The sequence below is a fragment of the Aegilops tauschii genome, chromosome 6 (assembly GCF_002575655.3).
Source record: "Aegilops tauschii subsp. strangulata cultivar AL8/78 chromosome 6, Aet v6.0, whole genome shotgun sequence".
Classification (NCBI taxonomy): Eukaryota; Viridiplantae; Streptophyta; class Magnoliopsida; order Poales; family Poaceae; genus Aegilops; species Aegilops tauschii.
In genome coordinates, this window is record NC_053040.3 from 496,107,007 (window position 1) to 496,117,765 (window position 10,759).

A 10,759-nucleotide genomic window follows, 5' to 3' on the forward strand; every position below is an offset into this window, starting at 1 on the left:
CTCAGTGATACTCGAGCACGGATGCCCAAAGCGCGAGGTGCGCGCTTGCAAGGGGCCAAAAGTTGCAGGTGTTCAGAGGGGACACACACACAGGCACGGAGAAGATCATAAGCGTAGGCCGCCGCTTGCCCTCAACGGCCCACGAGATCCCGGCCCGGCCCCCCTCTGTACCACCCCCTGCACTTTTACGTGGGCTACTAGCCCAGCAACCAAACCGTGCCAACCCTTTGGCCCTCCTCTAGGCTGGAGTCACGAGCGCGCACCACCGCGCCCGGCCGATACGGTCGCCGCGACTCGCGTATTTCTGCCCGTCTTTGCGTTGCACGGTCATCGGTGTGGGACTAATTAATCATGTTTGCTTACGTAAAGATTTTTTAGGAGATTCAAAACCGTCACAAGAACACGCACGTTGGACCCATACGTACGTACATCGTGATACATGCACGTAATTTACGTTAGTACTACTACAGCGAATGATCCATCGATACTGCTATGTGCACCTTGCGTTAGAGCATCTACTATGGTGCCCCCTTGGGAAGGAGAGGATGAAGGCGGTCGAGGCCGGACTCGCTGCCAACATGGCGCCGGCGCGGCCGTACGGATGGCCACATAGGAGGAAGCCATCCGCGTCTGCATTCTAAAGAAGCGGTAGCAGAGGAATATGCATGCCCTCACCCAATAGCATAATCGGGCGTTCCGTGTCATGGCTGGACTGCCTCTCAAGGAGGAGAAGGAGGTCAGCGACAGGTCGGACAGCTCCGTTGATGAGCAGATCCTACTCCATCTGTACTGTGTCTTCGGCCGCTGCTTCTGCGAGAAGGACGGCAAGGGCGCCGGGAAGAGTAAGGGGCAGCTGTGGATGATCTTCTTCATAGCTACCTTCTAGGTTAAACATCCCAATTTTTGATAGTCCGATGGCATGTCTTGATGTAGTAGCTGATGATGGGTGTAAGAGCATCTACAGTCGGACGTCTCAAATCATCTCATATACCCGCGGACGCGCCCGGTCAGTGACCGGACAGGAGAGAGGGGAAAAATGACCCCAACCAGACCCCTCATATCTTCCCTATATGTCCGGGCTGTCCGCAAACCCTCATATCCATCTCAAATATGGGGAGGATATGAGGGCTCGCAGACACGCCCGGTCAATCCGCCACGTAGGACGCGGCCTCACCCCGGACTACCTTTTCTCTTTCTTTATTCATTCCTCTCTCTCTCTCTCTCTGTTCATCTCCACCAATCATGTGCAAGTGATCGGACATACGAGAAAGAAAATGAGGATTGTGGCTGCGTGAATGAACAAATAGGGGCTCTCACCGGGCGTGTCCGCGGACGTTTAAGAGGTCGAATTAGAGGTACGTGGCTGAAGATGCTCTAATGCATCGTTTACGTAGTTGCATGAGTTTGTGAATTTAAGGTATATTAATTGAGGTGTCCGGTTGTGAGAAGGAAAATTTGAAGCGTGACTGATTAGTGTCCGCGGCTGTTTGAGGGACCGAATTTGTCAAACCCCAGATGCTCTTACGTACTGTACATACATGCGCGCTAAATATCATGCGTGCAGCTCGTACATAGTAGTGGGGTGGGGTCCGCCTGATTTTAAGTGGGGTGGGTCCGCCTTCTCTCTAACCCCAATCATAACCTGCCAGCTGTCTAATTACGTAACGATTACGTTAAACCATTCGTAGGTGTAGCATTGCCCGTAGTAGCTAGCTAGCAGAATTGTCGGGCCTAACGTGTGTAGGTCAGGCAGGAGGTTAACCCAAATGCATGCATGCGTTGACGTTATGCATACGACGTACACATCACGCAACGAATGCATTCGACGTGGCGTTGTTCTTTCTTTTTCTTCCTTTTGATTGACAACGTTCTGCCGCTGTTCAAGCGTGCTCTGCACATGAGCCTCTGTACATGCACCGGCTTTTCTCGAGATGCATTCATCCCTTCTGCTCAAAGAGCTTGCCCTGCACAAGCCCGGAGCGCCGCCGTCCGCTCCACCTGCACCGACATGTGTTGCTCTGTCTCCGTCCCTCGACCGAGAACCCCTCTTGCAGGCTTTCAACTCCATGTGCCTGACACAACGCCATCTTCGAATGAGTGGTACATGGATTCAGTCAGGCACTTCCGCTCACATGACAGGCACTCCCTTTAACTAGTACTCCCTCTGTAAACTAATATAAGAGCGTTTAGATCACTACTTTAGTGATCTAAACGCTCTTATATTAGTTTACGGAGGGAGTATATGTCATCGTCGGCAACGGTCAAGCCCTTCCCGTCACTTCTACCGGCAACATCATCTGCACGTGCAAATTTACTAGTACTAGTACCAGTAGTAGGAAACTACAAACCGACTAAACCTATATTTCCTAAACTAATCAACCGATAGCTTGATCACAAATACAAAAACTGACTGGACTCTCCATTGGAGAACCTACATGTACTAGTAATTACTGTAGGACTCTGACAAAATTACCTAACAACGACTGGAAATGGCCGCCGGTGGATGCCACAGCTCTCATTTCCCCCCTCTCCGGCGCACAAGATTTAGAGACTTCCGCTTGTTTAACCAAGCTCTGCTAGCCCGGCAGGCTTGGTGCCTCCTAACTAAACCAGATAGTTTATGTGCGCAGGTTCTAAAAGCTCGATACTATCCTGATGGGCGCATTGAGGATACAGTTTTTTCTCGTAATGCTTCGGCTTCTTGGCAAGGCATCCAACACGGCCTCGAACTTCTGAAGAAAGGGCTGATTTGGCGCGTTGGTAATGGCAAAAACATTCGCATATGGCGAGATAGGTGGCTACCGAGGGAGCATGGAGGGAATCTCATCACATTGCAGGGCACGTGCCGACTGAGGCGAGTGGCGGATCTTCTTGATGAGCGCGGCGCATGGCGGCTGGACCTTCTTCATCGACACCTCCTTCCGGTCGACATTGACATCATCACGCGCATCCGGGCTTGCCCCCGTGGCTTCGACGACACCCTTGCTTGGGCGCCAGAGAAGAACGGCATATTTACCGTTCGTTCGGCATACCGCCTAGCCATGGACGAGCGCGAGCGCCCATCGGCATGTGCCACGAGCAGGGCACCGGATGGTTGTCGTGCCATCTGGAAGATCATATGGGGGTGCCCTGCTCCCCCTAAGGTACGCGTCTTTGCATGGCGGCTCACGACTAATTCTCTGGCCACTTGGTCCAAGAAATGTTCTCGTCACTTGGAACCATCTAATATATGCCCTGTGTGTGCAATGGAATGCGAGGACGGCTTCCATGCTATGTGTAGGTGCCCTCGTGCAGTGGACCTATGGCGTGCCATGGCGCAGGATTGGCCGCTGCCAGATGTCAGCTCTGTTCGCAACACAGGGCCGGAGTGGTTGTTCGAGGTGCTGGAGCCGCTCACCGACACCTCAAGAATGGCTCTACTGATGACTATGTGGCGCTCATGGCATGTCCGAAATGAGATCACACATGAGAAGGAGGCTCCACCGACTCGGGCATCACGGAGATTCTTACACAGCTACATCACGTCCCTCCTTTGTATCCAGCAGCACCCCCAAGGTGACCATGAGAAAGGCAAAATGGTGGTGCAGGTGTCGGCGCCCCATGTGGCTGGAACGACGTCGTTCAGCAAACCGACCAGTAGGAGCGGGGCCTCACGGCAACCGGACAGATGGGGCCGCCTCCCACCGGCTGGCTGAAGCTCAACATCGACGGCTCTTACTCAGAGCAAGCAGGGAATGGCGGCATCGGGATGGTCATGCGAGACGTGGAGGGCCATATCGTTTTTGCTTCAGGCCAGCCGGAGCGATCGGCCGGGCAGGGCAGATATGCAGCGGCTTGAGGCAACGTGGAGACTGAAAACAATTCGATCTCCCTCTGCAATCTGTACCTGAACTAGCTTTTTAGGACTCTTCCGCTCGTTCACCTGGTTTCAGCGCCATCCTGCTCAATTTGGTGTCAAAAATCAAGCATGTGGTCGTCACACCAACTGCTTAGTACTACAACAAACACCAAAACATATTAAACGTGTGGATTGGCTATTATATATCATCAACATGAGAGTTGTTGGAACTCGCCCACTGATGGATCACATCAAAACATACGAGCGAGCGCGCACAAAAACTTTAGCCAACGGTCCTTGTCGTGTCCTTTTTTTCTGGAAAACACTTCCCCTCAGCCGGCTGATCCGCGCTGGGCATCAGCCGGACGCGCTGCCATCGGATCGGGTGTGATTGCACGGCTGCCTGGCGATCGCCCCATCTATCTCCTTGTTAGTTTGTTAGTTTTCAGTGAAGTTTATGATTCCTATTTTATCATGTAAACGAATTGTCACTTATTCATGAAAAGTTTTATGATGATATATTGCTGCTATGATAATGATCATGATGCTTTCATGTCCGTATTTTGTTTTATCGATCTCTCTCCCTAAACATGTGGTCATGATTATCGATTTCAGCTTTAGCTTGAGGAGAAGCGAGGTCTAAGCTTGGGGGAGTTGATACGTCCATTTTGCATCATATTTTCTTACTGTTATTTATTATGTTTTGGGTCATTATTTCACTTTATGATACTATTCTTATGCCTTTTCTCTCTTTTTGCAAGTTTCACATGAAGAGGGAGATTGCTGGCAGTTGGAATTCTGGACCGAAAAAAGACTACAAGAGAGATAACTATTCTGCACAACTTCAAATGACCTGAAAAATTACGGAGATTTGTTTTGAAATATATAAAAAATATTGGTGGAAGAAATGTCAGGAGGGGGCCACCCGGGAGCAACAAGCTCTGGGGGGCGTGCCCTATGAGCTTGTGAGCCCCCTAGTAGGCTTCCGATGCACATCTTCTGCTATATGGGGCCATTTGCCTAGAAAAAAAATGGAGTAAATAGCATCAAACTACCACTTTTCGTCCTATTGTTTCAAAAAACTATCACATTTTTGTTTGTGACTGATAACTACCGAAACCGGCGTCGGCTGTTTCAGAAAACCCAAAACGCCCGTGGCTAAGAAATTAAACCGGTTTATGACAAGTCGGGCCCGCACCTAAACGAACCGTTTGTATGACCGTTCCTTTGACCGTTAGCTGACATGTGGGGCCCAATTGTTTTTACAGACTAGCCCCTGTAAGTTTTTTAAAAAGCAATCGGGTCCCTATAAATTTTAAAAAAAGCAATCGGGTCCCCTAGGAGCAGCTCGACGGGCCTGACCATGGCGGCGCCGGCGCTGGAGCAGCTCGACGGGCAGGTCCTGGCCACGCCGCCGCCCCGTGCCACATCCCGCGCCCAACGACGGCCGTAGCAGAGGCCGGCCTCGCCCACGACGGTAGGAGGCGCGCGCCCCAGCAGCAACGCAGGCCGTCCGCGGCGAGCTCGAGGAGGCCGGCAATGGCGTCGTCCGGGCAGGGGTGGCGGCGGGAGTAGGCGAGGCAGGGGTGGCGGTGGCCGCAGGCGAGGTAGGCATGGAGGGGCCGCTGCGGGCGCTGCTCGCTGGCGAGAGTAGCGCTGTGCCCTCCCCTCCTCATTCCACCACCAGAAGACCCACCGGAGCCCGGCGCACCTCCCCATCCACTCCTAGTGCCGCCGGAGTGGCCGCGCTGCCTCGTCCGCGCCAAAGGCCGCCGCCCGCCTCTGCCTTCTATTGACACGAGCCGCGACAGGCCTGCGCGTCCCCGGCGAGTGCCCCTCGCCTGAATGGAGGCGGCGCTCCGCCCGGAGCCCGCTGGGTCCCTCACCGCGCCCTAAGGTGACCGGAGCCGGTCAGCCCCGTCGCCGGTGTCTTCCCCTGCTCCCTCCTCTGTAACAGTGCTCTGTAGAGAGGAGGAGAAGAAGGGAGAGAGAGTGGAGGGGGGATAGAGATGAGACACTGACATGTGAGGCCCGCATGTCATCTAACAGTCAAACAAACGGTCAAACAGATGGTTCGTTTAGGTGCGGGCCCGCCCTGTCATAATCCGGTTTAATTTCTTAGCAACAGGTGTTTTGGGTTTTTTGAAACAGCCGACGCCGATTCTGGTAGTTATCAGTCACAAACAAATTTATGGTAGTTTTTTGGAACAATAGGACGAAAAGTGGTAGTTTTATGCTATTTACTCAAAAAAATGAGAAGAAGACTTTCGGGGCGAAGCGCCGCCATTTCAAGGGCGGAACCTGGGCAGGAGCACTTTTGCTCTCTGGCGGAACGATTCCGCCAGGGAAACTTCTCTTCGGGAGGGGGAAATCAAATCCATCGACATCACCAATGATCCTCTCACCATGGGAAGATCAATCTTCATCAGCATCTTCACCAGCACCATCTCATCTCAAACCCTAGCTCATCTCTTGTATTGAATCTTTGTCTTAAAACCTCATATCGGTACCTGTGGGTTGCTAGTAGTGTTGATTACATCTCGTACTTTATGCTGGTTGGTTTATTTGGTGGAAGTTTATATGTTCAGATCCTTAATGATATTCAATACTCCACTGATCTTGAACATGAATATCATTTGTCAGTAGTTACTTTTGTTCTTGAGGACATGGAAGAAGCCTTGTTATAAGTAATCATGTGAACTTGGTATTCGTTCGATATTGTGATGATATGTATGTTGTTGCTTTCTTTAGTGGTGTCATGCGAACATCGACTACATGATACTTCACCATACTTGGGCCTAAGGGAAGGCATTGTGGAGTAATAAGTAGATGATGGGTTGCTAGAGTGACAGAAGCTCAAACCCTAGTTTATGCGTTATTCCGTAAGGGGCTGATTTGGATCATATATTTCATGTTATGATTAGATTTATCTTAATTCTTCTTTCATAGTTGCAGGTGCTTGCGAGAGGGGGTAAGAGGGGGTAATAATAAGTGGGAGGCTTTTTGAAGTAAGAACAACACCCAATCACTGGTCCACCCACATATCAAATTATCAAAGTAGCAAACACGAATCAACTAAACATGATGAAAGTGACTAGACGGTAATTCTCACGTGTCCTCAAGAACGCTTCGCTCTATATAAGAGAACGTTCTGGCTTGTCCTTTGCTATAAAAAGGATTGGGCCACCTTGCTGCACATTTGTTACTATTGCTACTTGCTACTTGTTATGAATTACCTTGATATGAAACTATCTGCTACCACTATTTTTAGTACTTGCAGAGAATACCTTACTGAAAACCGCTTATCATTTCCTTCTGCTACTCGTTCGGTTCGATACTCTTACTTATCGAAAGGACTGCGATTGATCCCCGATACTTGTGGGTAATCAGAGCCTCGCACTTCGGCGTGATCAAGGTGGACTCTGCCGAAGACTTGACGTGTACTCCAAGGACTACATCTGACGCCGGCATGTAAATCCCTAGATTGACAACCGACCATGTGTAACCCTAGGTACCCCCAGTGTCTATATAAACTAAGGGGTTTAGTCCGTAGAGACCCGGTCATAATTACAACCACCTAGCCTTAGGGTTAGAACACAACTTACGATCTCGAGGTAGATCAAGCTTGTACTCGATGCATCATCACCAATACAATCAAAGCAGGACGTAGGGTGTTACCTCTTTGAGAGGGCCCGAATCTGTGTAAATATTGCCTCCTTCGTCTCCTATTATCCATAGATCCGAGATCCATAGCTTGGACCCCTTACCCGAGGTCTGCCGGTTTTAGTACCGACACAAATCAAGCGCCATGTCGAGACGAACTCGTGTGTAAGATCCTCCTGTGACCTTCTTTTCATACGTCCACCTCGTCCCCTTGAAACCAAGATCAACAAGACCGCATATTATGTCTACAACATCCCTAAAACCTTGAATATGTGCTTGACTCCTATTGCCAGTGCCATCATGCTCATCGTGTCGCAATACTTCATTGAAATCTCCCATACATACCAATGGCATGTTATGGAGAGTTGACAAGTTTTTCATTGTGTCCCACGTTTGATGATGTAGGTGGGTCTGGGCCTCGTCATAGAAACAAGAAAGTCTCCATGGATCTCCACCTAGATTACTTATCTTGATATCTATATGATACCTCGAGTAACCGTAGTTCTCAATCTGTATTTCATTATTTTTTAGAAAATTGCTAAGCCTCTGCTCCTACCGGAAGAATCAACAACAAAAGGATCATTATAACCTAAAGCCCTAAAGTACTTGCCAAGTTTTGTGCTTTATCTTCACTAATCTATGTTTCAACAATGCAAAATATTCTAGGGGCAACTTTTTTGCGAGTTCGCGTAGCTATTGAATTTTCGGGCGTCGCCAATCCCATGACAACAATTCCAGCATAACAGGTTCATTGTGCCCGGCGGTCCTCCGCCAGGATTGTTCTTCACACCAGAAAGTGACTCCTTCCCTCCATTGCCATTCTTCTCAGCCGGCAGAGTAGTCCTGGATCTTTTACGGTCTTGCTTGGGCGGTGGACTTGGGGGCATCACTGCCTCACTCCCGCTACCCTTGTTTATGTAGTATAAATAGAATGGCATTAGGGGCGAGGCAAGATAAGCTTATCTATTTTTTGCCGCGCTCTCAAACCACAAAAATGATAGGTTAGTTGGTCTGGACAAATGCGAAATCACTAATTAAAAAGTACTCCTTGCAAAGATTACTCCCACCTCCTCAGGTCGTGATAAGTGGTGCGCTGCATGTGCATCACTTATCGCAACCTAAGAGTTTTCCTCTTTTTCGTAGATCCGTTTATTCAAAACGTTTTATCTCTTAAACCGTGCGTCCAAATCTCGAACCGTTTTCACTGTTGGATTCCTCGCGTCGAGATCATCAAAATTAGATCCCATGTTGATAGGTTTTGACGAACCATTTTTCATGAAAAAAAACCAAATATAAAAAATTAGACAAAAAAACCGAACCGGGAGCATGGTTTTTTCCCTTTCCGAAAGAGGCACGGCCGTGTCCCTCGCGAAAGCACAACCGTGCCTCTTGTAGAAGAAAAAAACACATTTTTTTCGTTTCCTAGAGGCACGGCCGTGCCTCTCGCGAAAACACAACCGTGCCTCTCGCGGAAGGGAAAAAAGAAAAATGTATTTATTTTTTTTGGTTTCTGAAAGGCACGGCCGTGCCTCTCGCGGAAGTAAAACCGTGCCTCTCGCGGAAGAAAAAAAAACAGAAAACACGTTTTTTTCTGTTAACCTTGCCTCTCGCAGAAGGAAAAAAACAGAAAACACATTTTTTTCCGTTTTCGACCGTGCCTCTTGCGAAAGCAAAACCGTGCCTCTCGTGGAAGCAACACCGTGCCTTTCACGGAAGCAAAAAAATTGCATTGTTTCACGCAAAGCCAAAAGTTAAGGAAGACCGGTGAAAAACAAAAAAGTAAAAAAAACTGAAAAAATCAATTAAAAAACGAAAATGCGTGCGGAAAAAATTCGGAGGAAGCATCCAGAGCGCGACATGTGATGGCAAGCGCTCGTCAACTAGTTGCTCCCGGACAAACGTGTGATATTTTTTGTTTTAGAAACACGTGTGATGTTTGCTTATCAATACTGGACCCTTCAATGGGCCTGCAGAGCCTAAATCCTCCTCGAAAAGAAAATCAGACGCGCTCTCTCTACTCAAAAAAAAAAATCAGACGCGCTCTCCGTCGAGTCCAGCCGCCGGCGACGCACCACGGTCAGTGGCGGAGGCAGCGTGTAGGCACGGTGGGCCGTGGCCCACCCAGTATTTGAAGAATTTTTTTTCTACCATGTACTAATTTAGCCCAAAGGACTGTCCAAAGCCCAGCCCCAGCCGTCTAGGTTTCTTCTCGCGTGTGAAGGCAGCTCCGTGCCTCCGTCTCCTCTCTGGCCACGCCGCCTCAGTGGCTCAGCCCTCACCCGTCTCTCCTCCGAGCTCCTGCCACTGGTTCCCCTCCTCTCGCCGCTCCCCTCCTCTCCCCTCCTCTTGCCGCTCGCCCCGCCCAGGCGCCCACAGTCGCCGTCGTCAGGCTAGGAGAGACGAGACAGGGGCATCCGCTGCGTCTCCCCTGCAGACTGCGGCTGGATCGATCCTGTCGTGCTCGCGGCTGGCTGGACGCCTCTCCAGCTGTGTCTCCCTCACCACTGCCACCGCCGGACCAGTACTGCGCCGGACGGCCTCAAATCATCTTCCCCAACCTCCGTTTGAACAAATCAGCAAGGTGAGATTCCAAGCTTCCCCCCAAAATTGATGCTTTGCTGCTTCCAAATAAATTGATGCCCAGTCCAGTGTATATGAATTATGAATTGCTAGTAGTTGATGTCCAGTGCCCCAGTGGCCCAATCCAGCGTTTATTTGTACTGGTTTATATGCAATGGTCAATAGCTGTTCTTATATTGTGTAGAACTGATTCGGTATGCTGCTGCTACCAATGATGTTTTAATTTTGATATAATTGCAGAGCAGAACATGCAGAGGAACGGTGCCATTCTGGACCTTTTTCGAAAACATGAAGAGAAAGCGAGGAAGATTGCTACTGAACATCACACTGAAGTTATTGAAAATGTGCGGTGTCCTAATTCCCCACCTCCAATCCATTCCGATACGGACATGGATACAGATACTGAGATCGATGTTGAAATTGAAGATGCAACGCCAAGTCTTCCATCACCCCAACAGCCAAGTGCACATGTCTTTTCAGGTGATCCAGGGAAAAGAACTCCTATTTTAGAGTATGCTTTTAATGATCAAGATAGTGTTCGAAGAAGATACATTGTGAAAGAACATGCGGTGCCCCCATGTTTGGTTTTGGTAATTGATGACAATCTCTATGGACTAATGGTTGCCTTGAGTTATATTTGAAGGATTTGTCCATAGGCATTTCTTGAAGTCCATGTGT